Source organism: Bos javanicus, chromosome 7, assembly GCF_032452875.1.
Source record: "Bos javanicus breed banteng chromosome 7, ARS-OSU_banteng_1.0, whole genome shotgun sequence".
Taxonomy (NCBI): Eukaryota; Metazoa; Chordata; class Mammalia; order Artiodactyla; family Bovidae; genus Bos; species Bos javanicus.
Window position 1 is genome coordinate 59,231,618 of NC_083874.1, and position 21,227 is coordinate 59,252,844.

The 21,227-nt window shown below is 38.0% G+C and overlaps 1 protein-coding gene and 1 long non-coding RNA gene across 2 annotated transcripts in view; one reads left to right on the top strand and one right to left on the bottom strand.

Annotated features, from left to right (window-relative positions):
- The window catches only part of LOC133251455 (sperm-associated acrosin inhibitor-like), a 96,045-nt gene that overhangs the window by 54,721 nt on the left and 20,097 nt on the right, over nucleotides 1-21,227 (bottom strand). The window lies entirely within an intron of this gene.
- On the top strand, nucleotides 4,848-19,832 carry LOC133251459 (uncharacterized). The gene is made up of 3 exons (XR_009737624.1): nucleotides 4,848-5,411; nucleotides 10,371-10,621; nucleotides 19,436-19,832. It is a non-coding gene; the product is annotated as an uncharacterized LOC133251459 (long non-coding RNA).

A 21,227-nucleotide genomic window follows, 5' to 3' on the forward strand; every position in this document is an offset into this window, starting at 1 on the left:
CCATGGGCAGAGGAGCCTGATAGGCTGCAGTCCATGGGCTTGCTAGAGTCGGACACGACTGAGCGACTTCACTTTCACTTTTCACTTTCATGCATTGGAGAAGGAAATGGCAACCCACTCCGGTGTTCTTGCCTGGAGAATCCCAGGGATGGGAAGCCTGGTTGGCTGCCGTCTATGGGGTCGCACAGAGTCGGACACGAAGCGACATAGCAGCAGCATACTATGCCAGACACCGTTCCAGGTACTAGGCAGATAAAGCCTCTATTCTCAAGGAGTTCACATTCAGATGGCCTTGTGCAGGAGTACAGAGCTGGAGGGAGAATAGTCATTCAGTTGCTCAGTCATGTCTCTTTGTGAATCCATGAACTGCAGCATGCCAGGCTTCCCTGTCCTTCGCTATCTCCTGGAGTTTGGGCAAATTCATGTCCAATGAGCTGGTGATGCTATCTAACCATCTCATCCTCTGCCACCCCCTCCTCCTTTCACTTTCAATCTTTCCCATTATCAGGGTCTTTTCCAATGAGTCAGCTCTTTGCATCAGGTGGCCAAAGTATTGGAGCTTCAGCTTCAGCATCAGTCCTTTCAATAAATATTCAGGGCTATTTTCCTTAGGATCAACTGATTTGATCTTGCAGTCCAAGGGACTCTCAGGAGACTTCGGAACCACCATCCAAAAACATCAATTCTTTAGTGCTTAGCACTTCTTTATGGTCCAACTCTCACATCCATACGTGACTACTGGAAAAACCATAGCTTTGACTATACAGATCTTTGGCAGCAAAGTGATGTCTCTTCTTTTTAATACACTGTCGAAGTTTTTCATAGTTTTCCTTCCAAGGAGCAAGTGTCTTTTACTTTAACGACTGCACTCACTGTTCATAGTGATTTTGGAGACTAAGAAAATGAAATCTATCACTGCTTCAACTTTTCCCCCTTCTATATGCCATGAAATGATGGGACTGGATGCCATGATCTTCATTTTTTTCATGCTGAGTTTCAAGCCAGGTTTTTCACTCTCTTCTTTCAGCTCCAGCAAGAGGCTCTTAAGTTTCTCTCTACTTTCTGCCATTAGAGTAGTATCATCTGCATATCTAAGGTTGCTGATATTTTTCCTGGCAATCTTGATTCCAGCTTGTGGTTCATTTAGCCCCACATTTCACATGATGTACTCTTCATAGAAATTAAATAAGCAGGGTGACAATATACAGCCTTGTCAGACTCCTTTCTCAATTTTGAACCAGTCCATTGTTCCATGTCCGATTCTAACTGTTGCTTCTTTACCTGCCTACAGGTTTCTTAGGAGACAAGTAAGATATTCTGGTACTTCCATCTTTAAGAATTTTCCAGTTTGTTGTGATCCACATAGTCAAAGACTTTAGCATAGTCAATGAAGCAGAAGTAGATGTTTTTCTGGAATTTCCTTACTTTCTCTATGATCCAATGAATGTTGGCATTTTGACCTCTAGTTCCTTTCTTTTCTAAGCCCAGCTCTTTAGAAAACTTTAAATCAGTTTGGAAAATAACAACATTTGTGAAAAGTGTGAACCAATTTTATTGAAAGTCATTCTGTGATAAAATCTGCATGCTCAGTTTTCATAGGATATTCATTCTTTTAAATGTCTTGTCATTTTCATGACCCAACTACAACATCTGTGCAAATGATTTCTTGTGCTTTTCCATGACCTGAGCTTCAGTCCCTTCTCTCCAATCTCCTGCTAGACCCTGTATCTGAATTTTCTATCATCTTACAATCGAAAGGTCCAAATTCAACCAAGCACCTCTCCACACAAGCCAACTCCTCTTCCCGATGGCCCAGTTTTAGTCCAAGGAGATTTATTTTGTTATGAGGCTCAACAATGCTATTCTTCCTTTATCTCCCTAGTGACTCCACCTTTAGCCATAAAGTCACCAAACTCTCAAGTGGAGTTCTTTAACCACTTTTATCTAAAGACCAATTATTTTTTTAATGTTCAACCCTTCAAAGATCAATAATTTTATAAAATGAAAAATGCATTACTAGAAAATTAAATGATAAAAATTTCTCATAAAATTAATTTTAATAAATTAAGTAAATGCAAATACAACATTAAAAAGAAAAAATTAGAAAACTGTACTTGTTTATTGAAATTGAGCAAATAGGTGATTAACATAGTTAATTGTTATTTTTTCACTCACAAGGTATTGTTTTTGCAATTATAATTGAGTAAAATAACAATTCCCAGTAAGAAACACCTACCTGATTATTTTGAAAGAATTGTGTTCCTGTAGTTTTATAGGTTTTAATATGCCCCTTGCTGGTTAACTCATCTAATCTTGTCTCCAGAGGATAAAGCTGCCTCAGAGGATAATGTATGTTTAAAACTTTTTCTGTTGTTTTATTTAAATAAAAAACAACCCAAACAATATTTACTTAAGTTTCTTAAGAAGCTATTTAAAGCAATTTCAACAAAGCTCAGGATATTCACTCTTAACTTTTATAGGATATAAAGAAAGTGATGTTGTATTTTTAAAACTGACATTTAATTTTTCATCAGTAACCAGTTCTAAAATGAGTTGTGTGAAATTACAGTTAAATTGAAATTAGATCTGATGAAAGAAACAGATCTGGATCCATTTCATGCATAAGTTTCCTATGCATGAAAGAAATAGATCTGGATCCATTCTATGCATGAAACAGAATCCAACAACATATTAAAAAGATCATACATCATCATACATCATGACCAAGTGGGCTTTATCCCAGGGGTGCAAGGATTCTTCAATATTTGCAAATCAATCAATGTGATATACCACATTAACAAATTGAAAGATTAAAAACCATACAATTATCTCAATAGATGCAGAGAAAGCCTTTGACAAAATTCAACAGCTATTTATAATAAAAACCCTCCAGAAAGCAAGCAAAGAAGGAACATACCTCAATATAATAAAAGCCATATATGATAAACCCACAGCAAACATTATCCTCAATGGAAAAAAACTGAAAGCATTTCCCCTAAATTCAGGAACAAGACAAGGGTGCTCACTCTCACCACTACTATTCAACATAGTTTTGGAAGTTTTAGCCACAGCAATAAGAGAAGAAAAAGAAATAAGAGAAATCCAGATTGGAAAAGAAGAAGTAAAACTCTCACTGTTTGCAGATGATATGATCCTCTGCATATAAAACCCTAAAGGTACCACTAGAAAAATACTAGAGTTAATCAATGAATATAGTAAAGTTGCAGGATATAAAATTAACACACAGAAATCTCTTGCATTGCTATACACTAACAATGAGAAAACAGAAAGAGAAATTAAGGAAACAATTCCATTCACCATTGCAAGGAAAAGAATAAAATACTTAGGAATAAATCTACCTAAGGAAACAAAAGACCTATATATAGAAAACTAGAAAACATTAATGAAATAAATCAAAGATGACACAAATAGATGGAGAAATATACCCTGTTCGTGGGTCAGAAGAATCAATATAGTGAAAATGAGTATACTACCCAAAGCGATCTATAGATTCAATGCAAGTCCTATCAAGCTTCCAACAGTATTTTTCACAGAACTAGAAAAAATAATTTCACAATTTGTATGGAAATACAAAAACCCTCAAACAGCCAAAGCAATCTTGAGAAAGTAGAGTGGAACTGGAGGAATCAACCTGCCTGACTTCAGACTTTACTAACAAAGCTACAGTCATCAAGACAGTATGGTACCGGCACAAAGACAGAAATATAGATCAATGGAACAAAATAGAAAGCCCAGAGATAAATCCATGCACCTATGGACACCTTATCTTTGACAAAGGAGGCAAGAATATACAATGGAATAAAGACAATCTCTTTAACAAGTGGTGCTTAGATAACTGGTCAACCACCTGTAAAAGAATGAAACTAGAACACTTTCTAACACCATTCACAAAAATAAACTCAAAACGGATTAAAGATCTAAATGTAAGACCAGAAACTATAAAACTCTTTGAGGAAAAATAGGAAAAACACTCTCTGACAAAAATCATATCAGGATCCTCTATGACCCACCTCCCAGAGTAGTTATAAAAGCAAAAATAAACAGACCTAATTAAACTTAAAAGCTTTTGCACAATGAAGGGAACTATAAGCAAGGTGAAAAGACAGAGTTCAGAATGGGAGAAAATAACAGCAAACAAAGCAACTGACAAAGAGTTTATCTCAAAAGTATACAAGCAGCCCATGCAGCTCAATACCAGAAAAATAAATGACCCAATCAAACAGACATTTCTCCAAAGAAGACATATAAATGGCTAACAAACACATGAAAAGATGCTCAACATCACTCATTATCAGAGAAATGCAAATCAAAACCACAATGAGGTACTATCTCATGCCAGTCAGAATGGCTGCTATCAAAAAGTCTACTAACAATAAATGCTGGAGAGAGTGTGGAAAAAAGGGAACCCTCTTACACCATTGGTGAGAATGCAAACTAGTATAGCCACTATGGAGAACAGTGTGGAGATTCCTTTAAAAACTGGAAACAGAACTGCCATACTGTCAGGGGACATTCAACTTTAAGGGATCCAATACGTTGCATTGTCCTTTGTGTGCCATTTCTCAAGGACTCTGTGTTCCTTATCAGTTCCTGGAATACAGGAACGAGTAGAGCTGCACGCAGTTCTCAGGACTGAGACCATGGGAAAGGGCACCTGCTTGGATTCCTTTTAGTCACTCCCTTCAGTGACTCTCTTCATCGACCTTGTGTTTATTAGATTTTGTTGCAACTGGTGGAATTTCATTCTTTGTAATGGCTGAATAATTATTTTACTGAAGATATATAAGCATGCATTTCTGCTAATGAAATACCCTTGTTCCACTAGAGACTTGGGTCCCCTGCGTCCTTCTTTCTGTCTTCATTTTACAACCTGCAGTAAAGGGGTTGGGTATATAAGCCCAGTAAGTATGATTAATTAATTCAGCTTGAGCAGGGGGAGCAAAAGCAAGCAAAGCAAGCATAGCGACAAAAATATTTTCTGGATTCTGAGGCATTTCCTGTTGAGAAACCAGATTTTCAGTTTGATTAGCAAGGGTTTTTAATCTGTTTCCAAGAAGGGAGATCATGAGGTAGATGACGCTGAGTGCGGTGTTTTTTGGAAATCTCTAAAGCCACTATGGCTTGTATTGGAACATCTTCTTTCCGGGGATTTTGCCTTTTCCTATCTTGAATGCCGGTAGTTCCCTGGGGGCAGATCTTTCGAAGAAGGAGCCAACTGACTTCGTTGGATCCATCTGGAGAAATATAAGCATATCTTTTTCTCTGTAATATTAATTTTTCAGATTTCCATTGTTTAGTCAACCCATCTTGATACCAAATGGGCAGAGGAAGGAAGGTATCTTTCAATGTCTCAAAATGTTTTTCTGCTGTTGTCAAAATATCTCCTTGTGGTAAGTTTAAAAAATTTAAAACAAATTAAGCTGTATTAACAATAGTTATAGCTTTAGAAAATAACTTATGTTGGAATCTAGTAAAGTCTGCTTTAGATAAGGAAGATAGTAGTGTTCCTGTGTATTCCCCCTTTTTAAATTTTGATTATTATTTTTAGTTTCAGTGTGTGATGTGTCCGTTTGACTATGTTTTGTGTCTGTGGATTATAAGGAATACCTGTAACATGTTTAATAGAAAATGAGTGTAAAAATTGTTTGAAGTGTCTAGAAATACAGGCAGGGCCATTGTCTGTTTTTATAGAACTAGGAGTTTTCATTACTGTAAAGCAAGTTAACAGGTGGGTTATAATATGTTGTGTAGTTTCACCTCGGGGAGGTGTGGCCCATATAAAAGAAGAATTTGTATCAATTGAGACATGTAGGAAGGAAGAGGGAGAAAGTTCAGGGCAGTGAGTTACATTCATCTGTCATAGTTCATTGGGTTGTAGTCCTCAAGGATTGATACCTTGTGTAATGGGTTAAAGATGTAGGGGCCTACAAGTAGAGAAATTTTTAATGATTTTTTTTTTTTTTTGGTATGGCAGTATGGAATTTTTCAAATTTGGTGTAAGGACCCAGGACTATTGTGCAATAAAGCATATTGTTTCTTGGGAGTAGCAAAAGTAATAAGTTTATCAGCTTGTTTATTCCATGAGTCATAGGGCCAGGAAGGCAGGAATGTGTTCAAATATGGGTAATATAAATGGAAAGAGTGTGGTTTCTAATAATAGATTGTAGTTTGAAAAAAAGTTATTGAATAATAGGTTGATTGGAGTTTATAGTGGAAGTTTCTATATTTTATAATACAAAAACTGAATATAAGGAGTCAGAGACTATATTAATGGATTAAGGATGTAGGCAAATAACTTGAATAAGAGCATATAATTTGTTTTGTTGAGCAGAATGAAATTTAGTATAAAAGACTTCATATTTTTTGAGAGACCAGAATGATGCTTTGGCGTTTTTACTCTTATCTATATAGAAAACATCAGCTTGAGGTATAGGCTGTGAGTTGACGATGTGGGAGATAATAAACTCAGTATTTTTGAAGAAATTCCAGAGCTTGTTAGAAGGATAATGAAACGAAATTTCTCCAAAATATTCCAGAAAAGTTATTTGGAAATCAGTAGAAGTTTGTAATGTGTCCTCAAGATTTATTAATAGGTATTACAATTTTATAAGGATTGGAGCCAATTAAAGTCTTAGTTTTATTTCTTTTATTGATAATGATTAGAATGATTAAATTAAGATAGGATGTAAGTGATTTTATCCCTCTAAAATGGGTATAGATCCATTTTATTGGGTGTTTTTGTTGGGCAAGAAGTCCTGTGGGAGAATGAAGAGAGGGGAGTATAAATAATTTTAGAGGTAAATTAAGTCTAATATGTGTAAGAAATCACTTTTGCAATTTATTTTGTATTAAATAGAGTTTTTCTCGTGTTTCTTGTGAAAGTGAACGAGAGCTATTTAAATTGAGATCTCCTTTCAAAGTATTAAATAGATTAGTCAGTTGATAATTAGCAATGTCTAAAGAAGATCTAACCCAATTTATATCATCTAAAATTGAAAATCATTTAAGGTTGATAATTTATCAGTACGAATCTGTGTTAGTAATATGTTGTCTATTAACAACAAATCTTAAGTAATGGTACGGTGTAGAGGTTTGAATATTTTCAGGGGCAATGATTAATCCAGTCTTTCAAGCATTGTTGAGCTATATTAAACATGTATTGAGTTTCTAAAACAGATGGAGCTGAAAACAATATATCATCCATGTAATGAATAACAAGAAAGTCAAGAAACTGTATTCTCACAGGTTTAAGGGCTTTGGCTATATAGTATTGGCACATGGTGGGAGAATTTATCATTTTTTGAGGTAGTACAGTCTATTGGTACCGTTTATGAGGCCCGGTGTGATTAGGATAAAGAAGAGAGAAAGCAAATCTCTCTCGGTCTAGAGGGTGCAAAGGTATATTTAAAAAACAATCTTGTAAATCTATAATAATAATATGCCAGTTTTGAGGAATAATGGTAGGTGATGGGATTTCTGGCTGTAATGTACCCATAGGTATTATAGATGCATTAACTTTTTTAAGGTCTGTTAAGAGATGGAGAAGACTCTTGAGAGTCCCTTGGACTGCAAGGAGATCCAACCAGTCCCTTCTAAAGGAGATTAGTCCTGGGTGTTCTTTGGAAGCAATGATGCTAAAGCTGAAACTCCAGTACTTTGGCCACCTCATGCAAAGAGTTGACTCATTGGAAAAGACTCTGATGCTGGGAGGGATTGGGGGCAGGAGGAGAAGGGGACGACAGAGGATGAGATGGCTGGATGGCATCACCGACTCGATGGACGTTGAGTTTGAGTGAACTCCGGGAGTTGGTGATGGACAGGGAGGCCTGGTGTGCTGCGATTCATGGGGTCACAAAGAGTCGGACACGACTGAGTGACTGAACTGAACTGAAGAGATGCCATTTGCCAGATTTCTTTTTTATAACAAAAATGGGAGAGTTCCAAAGGGAATAAGATTTCTCAATATGTTTTCATTTCAATTGTGTATCTATAAGTTCTTTAGCAGTTTGTAATTTTTCTTTTGTAAGGGGCCACTGCTCTGTCCAAATAGGCTCGTCATTTTTCCAAGTTATTTTAATAATTGCATTGTTTGTTAAATGAGCAGTGGCCTCTAAGAAAAATGTGGAATGTATGTCTGAGTTTGCCATTGCATAAGTAAATCCCTTCCTATTAGATTAAGGGGTGCATCTATCACATAAGGTTCTAATGTTGTAGGCTGGCCTTTTGGTCTCTCACAAGGATAAATTTGAATACTTTGATAGGCTTCTTGTATTTTGGTTTGAGAAACTCCTGTAATTTGGCAAGAAATTTTTTGTATAGTCCAAGATTTGGGCCACAAGTGTTTGGAAATAATAGTGATATCAGATCCAGTATCTAGGAGACCAGAAAATCTTTTACCATTAATTTTGATATTTATATTTGGTCAGGTATATTCAGATACCAATGATGTCCATAAGGATTGTTTTTGATCTGTATTTTCTAATTCATTTGTCTGTATATCATTAGAGGAGTTAATAGAAATGTAAGGTAAAAGAAGTAATTGGGCAATTACTGGTGCTGGGCATATACACCAAGGAAATCAGAATTTAAAGAGACACATGTACTGTGCTGTGTTCATCACAGCACAGTTTACCATAGCTAGGACATGGAAGCAACCTAGATGTCCATCAGAAGATAAATGGATAAGAATGCTGTGGTAAATATACACAATGGAATACTACTCAGCTATTAAAAATAACCCATTTGAACCAGTTCTAATGAGGTGGATGAAACTGGAGCCTATTATACAGAGTGAAGTAAGTCAGAAAGAAAAACACCAATACAGTATACTAGCACATATATATGGAATTTAGAAAGATGGTAATGATGACCCTTTATGCAAGACAGTGAAAGAGTCATAGATATAAAGAACAGACTTTTGGACTCTGTGGGAGAAGACAAGGGTAGGATGATTTGAGAGAATAGCACTGAAATATGTATATTACCATATGTGAAATAGATCACCAGTCCAAGTCTGATGCATGAAACAGAGCACTCAAAGCTGATGCACTGGGACAATCCTGAGGGATGAGATGGGAAGGGAGGGTGATGGGGGTTCAGGATGGGGGACGCATATACACCTATGACTGATTCATGTCAATGTATGGCAAAACCCACTACAACACTGTAAAATAATTAGCCTCCAATTAAAATAAATTAATTAATTTAAAAATTTCCTATGCATGAATATTCTTTTGAAGGAAAATTTAAATTAGATACAAATATGTAAGATTTTGGTGTTAACTTTTCACAGACATTCAACACCAAATTTATCACTGCTGCTGCTGCTAAGTCGCTTCAGTCATGTCTGACTCTGTGCGATCCCATAGATGGCAGCCCACCAGGCTCCCCTGTCCCTGGGATTCTCCAGGCAAGAGCACTGGAGTGGGTTGCCATTTCTTTCTCCAATGCATGAAAGTGAAAAGTGAAAGTGAAGTCGCTCTGTCGTGCCTGACTCTTAGCAACCCCATGGACTGCAGCCTACCTTACTGCTGCTGCTGCTGCTAAGTCGCTTCAGTCGTGTCCGACTCTGCGTGACCCCATAGACGGCAGCCCACCAGGCTCCCCCATCCCTGGGATTCTCCAGGCAAGAACACTGGAGTGGGTTGCCATTTCCGTCTCCAATGCATGCAAGTGAAAAGTGAAAGTGAAGTCGCTCAGTCGTGTCCGACTCTTAGCGACCCCATGGACTGCAGCCCACCAGGCTCCTCCATCCATGGGATTTTCCAGGCAAGAGTACCAGAGTGGGGTGCCATTGCTTTCTCTGACCTTACTAGCTATTGATAATTGTTAAATCATCATATATGTCATAATAATTTGTAGATACTCTTTTCATCCAAACATCTAACTTTTGTTTTTCACCTTTGCTCATTAAAAAAAAAAAATTTTACACTCCTTCTTTGAATTGATATATTAAAATCATTAAAAATACTCAACATATCAGACAAATAAGTCTGGCTTATTCATATCTTTAAAATTTGAGATCAAACTGGTTTCAGGTCTTGCAGAAACAGTGGGAGTATATTCTGTGGTAAAATATTCAACAGATCATTTCTTTCTGACAACCACAGAGAACAACCATGGTTAAGATCAACATCCATATTATCATATAAAAAAAGACAATAATATCCAAGTGGTAGTGCATTAGCCATATATAATTCACAATTCTTACGATGTCATTAAGAATATTTAGTTCAACTACTAAGAGTATTTTTCATAGTGAAACTTTCTCCATAAAGGGTAGAGCGATTTATATTCTAGTTCAACCTCTTTAATCTAGAGAATCATTAAGCATGCTTTCTTGTCATTAGAGGTTTGCTGCTGCTGCTGCTGCTGCTAAGTCACTTCAGTCGTGTCCGACTCTGTGCGACCCCATAGATGGAAGCGAACCAGGTTCCCCTGTCCCTGGGATTCTCCAGGCAAGAACACTGGAATGGGTTGCCATTTCCTTCTCCAATGCATGAAAGTGAAAAGTGAAAGTGAAGTCGCTCAGTCATGTCCGACTCTTAGTGACTCCATGGACTACAGCCTACCAGGCTCCTCCATCCATGGGATTTTCCAGGTAGGAGCATTGGAGTGGGGTGCCATTGCCTTCTCTGCATTAGAGGTTTAGTATCAGAAAATACAACTAGGCAAAACCTTAGTTTAAGATCCCATCTGTTGACAATGTAATGTTTCAGAATTTTGTGTAGATTAGAATTTTTCATATTTTAGAATTACTCTCTCATATTCTTATTCACTACAGGTCATTATAAGATATTGAATATATCTGCCTATGCTATACAGTCAAATCTTGCTGTTTGTCTATTTTTTTATATATAGTAGCTTGTATTTGCTAATCCCAAGCTACCAATCTATTCTTCCACTCAACCATTTCCCCTTTCATAACCACAGGTCTTTTTTTATGTATGTTCCTACTTTGTAAATAAGTATATTTGTATCATAGATCCATAGATTCCACATGTAAGTGATATCATATGATACTTGTTTTTCTTTGACTTACTTCACTTACATGATAATCTCTAGGTCTATCCATTGTGCTGCAAATGGCATAATTTCATTTGTTTTTATGAGTAATATTCCATTTCATGCATATATATATGAATATACATATGTATATATACATATATATGTATGAAAAGTGGAAGTGCTAGTTACTCAGTCGTGTCCAATTTTCTGTGACCCCATGGACTGTAGCCCTCCAGGCTCCTCTGTTCATGGGACTTTCCAGGCAAGAATACTGGAGTGGGTTGCCATTTCCTTCTCCAGGGGATCGTCCTGACCCAGGGATCAAACCTGGGTTTCCCACATTGTGGGCAGATTTTTTACCATTTGAGCCACAAGGGAAGATATATATATATAATTCTATGTTTTATATATTTATATCTTAATATTTATATATTATATATAATTATATATATATATATATATATATATATATATATATCTTCTTTATCCATTCATTTGTCAATGGACATTTAGGTTGCTTCCCTGTCTTGGCTATTGTATATAGTGCTGCAGTGAACACTGGGGTACATGTATCTTTCAAATTATGGTTTCCTTCAGATATATGCCCAAGAGCAGGATTACAGGATCATATGGTAACTCTATTTTTAGTTTTTTAAGGAACCTCCTTAAGTGTTCTCCACAGTGGCTGCACCAATTTACAGTCCCACCAACGGTGTAGAAGGGCTCCTTTTCTCCATGCTCTCTCCAGTATTTATTTCTTGTAGATTTTTTTTAATGATGGGCACTCTGACTGGTATGAGGTGATAACTTCACTGTATCTTCACTTTTGACTTGCATTTACCTAATAATTGACAATGTGGAGCATCTTTTTGTGCACCTGTTGGCCATCTGTATGTCTTCTTTGGAGAAATGTCTATTTAGTTCTGTCCATTTTCTGATTGGGTTGTTTTTTTTGTTTGGTTTTTTTTTTTTTTTTTTTTTTTTGTTTTTGATATAAGCTGATGAAATGTTTGAATATTTTGGAAATTAACCTGTTGTGGGTTTCATAATTTGCAAATATTTTCTCCCAGTTCTCACATTGTCTTTTTGTTTCCTTTGCTGTGCAAAAGCTTTTAAGTTTGATTAGATCCCATTTGTTTATATTTGCTTTCATTTCTATTCCCTTGGGAGACTGCCCAAGAAACTATTGCTACAATTTGTGTCAGAGAATGTTCTGCCCATGTTCTCTTCTAGGAATTTTATGGTGTCCTATCTTATATTTAAGTCTTTAAGTCATTTTGAGTTTATTTTTGTGTGGTTTAAAGGAGTGTTCTAACTTTACTGATTTCCATGTGGCTATCCAGCTTGCCCAACACCATTTGCCAAAGAGATCATCTTTTCTCCATTGTATATTCTTGCCTCCTTTGTTAAAGATTAATTAACTCTAAGTGTGTGGTTTTATTTCTGTACCCTCTATTCAGTTTTGTTGATGTATTTTCTGTTTTTGTGCCAATACCATGCTGTTTTGATTACTTTGTTCTTTTTCTTCAGGATTTCTTTGGTAATTCTGAATCTTTTATGGTTCCTTAAAAATTTTAGGATTATTTGTTCTAATTCTGTGAAAAATGCCATGGGTAATTTGATAGGGGTTACACTAAAAAAACTTTTAAATTCTTTCACTGTTCAAGTTACTGTCACTTAGAAACAATGAGTGGTATCCCTTCTACTTTCCCTCTTCATAACTTGATACTTTCTAATTTTTATCTCCTAGCTCTTTCCTTCTAAATCAATAGCTTCTCAAATTTTGGCTACTGATCACTCCTAGCCCCTGCTAAACCTCCTCTCATCCTCAGTGCTCTTCCAGATTGGGTCTCTTTACAATGCTAACACTTTTCATCTTCTTCCTTTAGAGTCTCCATTATAAAACTTGATATTATTCTTCTCTTCTGGTTCCAAAACTCTTTCTCATTGTAGTTAATTTTCCCAACTGGGAAAAAAAAGAATCATAGAAAATTCCTGTGTGATTTCCTGCTTCTTTTCTCCTCTTCCTAGATTTCAACTTCTAACCCTCTATTTTACTGCCTAGCCACTCCTCTGAAAACTCCTTTTCTCCAGTTTTGTCATCTTCTCTAAGCCTTAATTCCTACACTCTCCTCTCACACACCTGCCTCAGGCACTCTTTCCTAATTTCTGGGCCCCTTCACTGTACAATTCAACCCACTCTAATGTCTTCACATTCCAATCTCCTTACCTAAGGACCTGGAGTTTTTCCCTTTACCATCGTTTTGAGGGCATACCATCGGAGGTAGCCTGAGGGTTCTCTTTCACAGACTGGGAAAATAGAAGGCACTAGCCATGATTTCTCCCCATTTGCTTCTTTCTTGCAATGCTGGCATGCCTATTCACACTTATGCTCATGATCTGTCCAAATTATGACTCTGGATGATAGCTGTGCCCACCTACATTATCTCCATTCAAAACTTGAGAAAAGCGATGTGTGAGAAAGAATTCTAAGAAGCTGCGGGCCAAATCCTCTGCCAAGCATGCGCAGAGATTGAATCTAACAAAGAGGAGCTAGGGAAGCTTGTGATGTCATCAGCCATTCAACATGATGCAGGGGAGGAAAACATTTCTTCTACCAGTCTTACATCTTGACTAGGACTCTGTTACAAAAGACATATTAATAAGAAAAAAGCACACTAATATATTTGGTATAAGGTTTACTTACGAAATGGGAGGAAGTAAAGAATCAAAGAAGACCTAAATGTTTTTATACTTGGCTAAACAAAGGGAGGCAATTGTGGAAAAGTAACTGAAATATATGAGGGGCAAAGGAAGATACGAGTTATTTTAATAAGGTCTGTTTGCATACAATTCTCTTGGCATTGACTCTTGTTTCTGGTGATGTGTCTTTTCTCCTGGTATAGAGAGGACATCTTTCACATGAGAGTGTTAACTCATGTTTTCATATACTATTCAGTATACCTTTCTTGCACCTGCTGTTTTATAAGTGTCTTTAGCTCAAAATAATCATTATGCCAAAGTGGCATATTTGGGGGTGGCACATTCTTGCCAAATTTCACTGGCAATCACACCACTTGGAAGGAAAATACATGCAACTGCCTGAGTGATGGGTTCACTTTTCCTGGAGATCAGGGTTAAATAGCTCTGTCCTTTATATCCCAGAGCCATTGTTACCCTTTTCCCACTGATGCCATGTTCTCTCCACGTAGAACTTAAAACATTCTGCACATTTCTCACTCCTTACCATTCTCATTTCCATTCTCACCCCAAGCTGGTGAGATGAAAGAACAACTGACAAGGAAATTCAGGGTAATAAAAAAATATAAGACCTTATAAGAGGGAGATAAGTTTATAAAAATATTCCAGGTTTACTGCTATGTTGGCTGAAAAAATTAGTTCAAAGGACTATATTTTGAAAAACTGTTCTTCTTATCATTTACTAATACTTATTATGTGCACAGACCTGTGCTGAAAAAAACTTTAAAAACTCGACTTTCTGGCATCTTAGAGTCTAGGACATACTCTAGAATTAAAAAGATGCCCCTTTGACATTCTAACATAAAGACAAAATTATATATGTGCTCATATAGATTCCAAATGATGTATAAAATTTCAGGGAATCTACATAATCTCTAATGCTTGTCCCTCAATTTTAATTAAGACATTTTAGTCTTGACATAAAATTTATGGAGATATATATATATATATACACACACATACTCTGACCCAAAAATTTCACCATCATTGATGTATCCTACTAATACAATGGCTTCCCAGGTGGCACAGTGGTAAAGAATCTACCTGTGAATGCAGGAGAAAGAAGAGAAGCAGCTCCAAGCCCTGGGTCAGGAAGATCTCCAAGAGGAGGAAATGGCAACCCACTACATTATTCTTGCCTGGGAAATCCCATGGAGAGAGGAGCTTGGTGGGCTACAGTTCACGGGGTCACCAAGAGTTGGTCACGACTTATCAACTAAACAACAAAAAATACAAAATCGCTTGTAAAAAAGACTGAAAGGAAAATCTCTATTTTGAGGCAGATATAATTGGGGGGTTTTGTGAAGGTGAGGGCAAATGCCATAGGAGTACAGATAGAAAACTGAATATACCATCAGAGAGTGCATCACTGCATCCAGGGAAATTTCTATTGGACCTCCTAATCTTCTTTCTAACAAGACTAAATCTAAATACATTCTGCTTTTCATCAAGCTTTTGAGACCAGATTTTGATCCATTGTTTAAACTTTGACAAGCACATCTAACAGTTCTGACTGTGTCAAATTGTTTTTTCCCCACTTAGAGGTTATGAATTAATCATTGTCCAAGATAAGAAAGCCAGGCACTAGTTAGAGGTAAGGGTAAATTTTGTTCAGCAATACTACTGCAATAGGGAAAAGAGCCCAGACTGATCTGAACTCAACTTTGATTTGTTCAGAGATGACTAGGCATTTTAAAAAGAGAATGAGGGAGTAGGGGGATGGGTAAGGTGGAAGTTAAGCAGAGTCAGGGAAGTAGAAATTTGTACAAAGGCAGAGAGTAGGGGTTAGTCCTTGGGCTTCCCAGGTGGCACAGTGCTAAAGACTCTGATTGCAATTCAGGAGACGCAGGTTCAATCCCTGGGTCGGGAAGACCCCCTGGAGGGGGAAATGGCAACTCACTCCAGTATACTTACCTGGAAAATCCCATGGACTATAGGCTGCCAGGCTCCTTTATCCATGGGATCACTAAGAGTGGGACATGTCTGAGCAACTAACAAATTCACTTTCAGGGGTTAGTTAATGTGACCAGGCCGTGTAGATTTGCTAACTGGTGCTTCTCCAGGGGAGAAACAAACTTCTTTTATCTCAGTGTCAGGAGGCAGTGATGACAGAGCAAGATACCAAAGTTAAGACCATTATACTCCCAAAGAAGGGGCTTCCCTGGTAACTCAGCTGGTAAAGAATCCAGCTGCAATGCAGGAGACCCCCATTCAATTCCTGGGTTGGGAAGATTCCCCTGGAGAAGGAATAGGCTACCCACTCCAGTATTCTTGGGCTTCCCTGATATCTCAGATGGTAAAGAACCTGCCTGCAATGTGGGAGACCTGGGTTTGATCCCTGGGTTTGGAAGACTGCCGGGAGGAGGACACAGCAACCTACTCCAGTAGTATTCCCTGGAGAATCCCCATGCATAGAAGAGTCTGGCAGGCTACAGTCCATGGGGTCACAAAGACTCGGACATGAATGAGCAACTAAGCACAGCACAGCACTCCCAAAGGAACTGGGAGTAAAAGGGAGAGTTATCTCCCAGAAAGGCTGCATTTCAAAGGGCCAGCTCTCAGGTCCTAGAGGAAACTGTTTGGGTGGTAGACTTATAACTCAAATGGTAGATAAAAGATGTAAAATTGCATTAACCATTCTAACCTTTTAAAGAACATGCTCTAAGTGCTCTAAGAGGGGTTTAAGGGTCTGTCTGCTTATCCCATTGTGGCTATATCAAATGCTAAATTCTTCTTGCCACATTGGGCTTTCTCAAGCAGGCATTTTAAATGGGGCTGGGTCATCCTAAGAATGATTTTGAGCTATTTCAAACTATGTTCAAGTCTCTCAGAGGTGTTTGTGTGTGTGTATGTGTGTGTGTTAGGGGTGGGGGTAAAACTATTTGTGTTGAGAATCTACAGTTTTTATAGGTCAAAGTTGAAGCCAAGTTGAGAAGAGGGCTCAGAGGAGCCTGACTACAGCATAATCAAGGAGAGTCTGTCATTGTATCAAACATGGGTAAAGTCAATTAAACCCAAGATGCATTGACAGAGAACCTAATTTTAGTATAGTCATAGGCTTTCAGAGTTGGATTGAGGACTCAGAAACCACTGAAACAGTCTCTGACTTCCTCTATAATATTCCTAATGAGCTAGCATCAACCAGAACTTCCCACTGATAGAAAATTCACCTCATGATGAATTATGAACATTGCTGTACTGGTTTGATTGTTAGGAGCATTGCTTACCTTGAGTCCAAACCTACATTCATGGTGCTTTCAACCATCAGAAACTTTCATGACAAAACAGAAGGAGCTTACTCTCTCCCAATTAGCAGCAGAAGATAAATAACCTGTCTTCTACTCATCTGTCATCATTGTTCAGTCCTGTAAGACTCTTTGTGACCCCATGGACTGCAGTATGACAGGCTACCCTGTCCTTCACCATCTTCGGGAGTTTGCTTAAATTCACAGCCATCAGGTCGGTGATGCTATCCAACCATCTCATCCTCTGTTGTCCCCTTCTCCTCTTGCCTTCAATCTTTCCCAGCATTAGGGTCTTTTCCAATGAGTTAGCTTTTCGCATCAGGTGGCCAAAGTATTAGAGCTTCAGTATCAGTCCCTCCAATGAATATTCATTACATACTTAATTTTCTTTTTCTGGGGGAATGGGTGTGGCTCCAGTTACTTTATTTCGAACATTCTGTTTCCATTGTTTCTTTGTAGGTATTACCTTAATTAACACAGCCTTTAGGTTAGTGGGTAAATTTTTAATTATGTATGAACACTTACATGGGCACGTGGGGTAGCAGCTAAGGAGAAGCAGGCGGTGGTTCTTTTTCACCTCTATTCTGTAGTGAAAGAAGCCCTAGTCACTCAGATAACACAGTGATTTCAACTTAAAGATGATTTTGAGTCATATCGGAAAAAAAAAGTGGAGAATGTGTTAAATGTTTCAGTTTTCTATTCTTATTAAAGTTAAATTCAATCTAAAATTATTGAACTCTTATAAGTTCCAGTGAGACAGGCTTTATTTATTTTATTTGGCCACACCTCACAGCTTGTAGAATCTTAGTTCTCTGACTAGGGATTGATTCTGGGCCCTTGGCAGTAACAGTGTGGAGTGCTAACCATCAGGGAATTTCTGGCTTTATTTATTTTTAAATTAATTGATGCAAAAGACTATTTGTGCCAAATACTGAGTGAATTCTGTGTTACTCTAGTGTAGTGTAGTATTAGTCACTCAATTCTGTCCAGCTCTTTGCAATCCCATGGACTGTAGCCCACTCAGCTTCTCTGTCCATGGGATTCCCCAGGCAAGAATACTGGAGTGGATAGACATTCCCTTCTCCAGTGTTACTCTACCTTTTGACTAATAATGTGGAATCTTAGGACTATTCATTTATTTAGTAATTACTTAGTAACTAATTTTTACTCTGTGCAGTGCACTGTGCTAGGGGCTGATAATAGGCAAGTAAACAAGATAGGCAAGATCTGCTTCTTGTGGAACCTGCATTCTAGGGGTGAAAGACGAACAATACACAAATAAAGGAAGAGACAGGGCTATGTTGTAATGAATGTTGTGATGAAAATGAGTGAAACATGTTCATATAATAACAAGTGAGACATATCTTATGAGTTAAATAAACAGAGGCTAAATGAATATTTGCAACCATAAACTCCTAGACCCAGATGCCAATTAAAATCATAAAGAAAATTTGCCATAGAAAATAAGAAGAGAGAAAGAAGGAAAAAGGCAATTAAAAAATATAGATTATAGAATTCTTCAGTGCAGTCTCAGATAGAATTCAGTATAAAACATTTAGCCTAATCACAGAAGACACAGGCTATAGCTTGTCAGATTTACAAGTTGAAAGTTTTCAGGAAAAACTAGCCATTGCGTATGGAACTGCAGAAAAGTGAACCACTCAAGAGGCTTATGTTCCTGTGGCCATTGCACCTCCTATTCCTTCTGTACTGTCTGATTCCCCGGCTCTCCTAGAGTGGCTCCTTCCAATCATTCAGGTGTCTGTTCAAATAGCTCCTCTGATAAAACTTTTCTGATCAAACAGTTAATCTGGCCCCCACATCCATGTTATTCTCTATCCCAATACCATGATATATATATTTTTAAATACTTGTCAGAACCTGAAATCATCTCAATATTATGTTATTTTTGATCAATTCTTTTTCTACAAGAAAGTAAAGTCCAAGAAGTAAAGCCCTCATCTGTCTTATTTATCTCTGTGACAATAACACTACCTGGGACAGAGAAAGGAAATGGTGAGGTTGATTATTACCTGTGTTTTAATAATAAAGTGATGTTGATATGTCAGGGTAGAGAGGACTTACAGGATTATATGCTGCAATAAGTATTAAAGAAGCCGATCTGTATCATCTGGAGAAAAAAGGCCTTGACTAGGCACTTTAGAGCTAGCTGCCTTTGCACATTTGGAATGAGAGAGCAGACACATTCTCTTGATCTCCACTGTAAAGAACCAGAATGTATGAAAGCCAGATAGAGCTGCAGTTCTATTGAATATGGTAAAGAACTTCTGAGCAGTCCACACAGACCAAAAATCCAGTGACCTTCCTTGGTAACTAGTCCAGATACTGATCATTATGACTTTATGTGAAATTGGAGTAAATCCTTATTTCTTAATGTCCAGGAAAACACCAACATCTCACTGCTGCTGCTGCTGCTGCTAAGTCGTTTCAGTCATGTCCAACTCTGTGCGACCCCATAAATGGCAGCCCACCAGGCTCCCCTGTCCCTGGGATTCTCCAGGCAAGAACACTGGAGTGGGTTGCCATTTCCTTCTCCAATGCATGAAAGTGAAAAGTGAAAGTGAAGTCGCTCAGTCGTGTCCGACTCCTAGCAACCCCATGGACTGCAGCCCACCAGGCCCCTCCATCCATGGGATTTTCCAGGCAAGAGTACTGGAGTGGGTTGCCATTGCCTTCTCCAATGTTATTAAGTATTCTATAACATAATAAGTTAGACTGTGGCAAATTAATTTGGGGGGAAATTAAGTAAAAAAAAAATCTGTATTGTATCAAATTTAATAGAGCCTTTAATAAAATAAAGTGCATTATGACTCTCTCCATCTCTCCAAATGAAATAGTATCTCGGGTTTCCCAAATCTAAGTGACCAGAGAGCTCCTTTTTCAAGAAATACTAGATAATATTTCATGGGATACCAGTGTCTTAAAGATCAAAGGTCTATGGTTCTCTTTACCGAAGAAGGGCATGAATTGGTGGGGCTGGGGGTACAGAGGGGTAAATGTTATGGATTGATTGGTGTCCTTTCCAAAATCCATGTGATAAAGTCCCAACCCCTAATGTAACTGTATTTGGAAAAGTGCTTTCAAAGAAGTAATTGAGGTATGACTGGTATCATAAAGGTGTGGCCCTAGTTAATAGGACTTGTACCTTTATTAGAAGAGTAAGAGTCACCAGGGCTCATATACCCGGAGTGAAGTCCCTGTGAAGACACAGTGCAAAGGTGGCTGTCTACAAGCCAAAGAGAAAGGCCTCAGGAGAAACCAGCCATGCTGGCTCATTGATCTTGTTCTAGTCGCCGAAACTGTGAGAAATGAATTCCTGTTGTTTAAATCATCCAGTCTTTGGTATTTTGTTATGGCAGCTCTAGCAGACTAACACATTCTCTAATGTTGGCTAATTCTGGGGTTACAGATATTCCCTTCAGCACTGAGCACAGTAGACGTGATTTTACTAACAGGAGCCAGGAGGTGCATGTGTGTGTATATAATCTAGATCCAGATAGTGTCAGCTTACTTAGAAGAAACATGAACCAACAAGACAAAATAGTCCTTACTGTTAATTAACATCATCTTGTCCCATGATTGAAACTATTAAGCCTTGGTGATGCAATTAAACTGAATAGAACCAAAGTATAGAATTACTAGATATACTAACTTCCTGTTCCCATGAAAAGTAGGGTATAAGGTCCCATCAGACGCAAGATCAAAATGCAAATATTCAGATTTCTGGGTCACTGTGCCCAGTGCATGGAGGCATGATCACAATGGAAAAAAGGAAGGGAAAGGAAGGGAAAGGAAAAAGAGTTGGAGCAGAATACCCAGTCAGTCCAGTGGTTAGGATTCCATGCTTCCATGTAGGGGGTGCAGGTGTGATCCCCCAGTCAGGGAGCTAGGATCCCACATGCCACAACAACAACAACAAAAGCTGAAGCATGCAGGGGCCACATAGGGAAGGGAAAAGAGGACAGATGAAAGGGTACAGTTAGTTCAGCCAGATCTAGGTCACTGATTGCAAACTCCACAAGAAGGCCTTGAAAGTGACGGATGCCAGTAAGAAAGGCACTGGGCGTTGAGGGCGAGCTGGTGAAGTAATTAGGAGAGAAAAATAGAATCAAGTAGTAGACTTCTGACTTCTTCCCAGCCACTCCCAATCCACAGCCTTATTTATCACTTGAA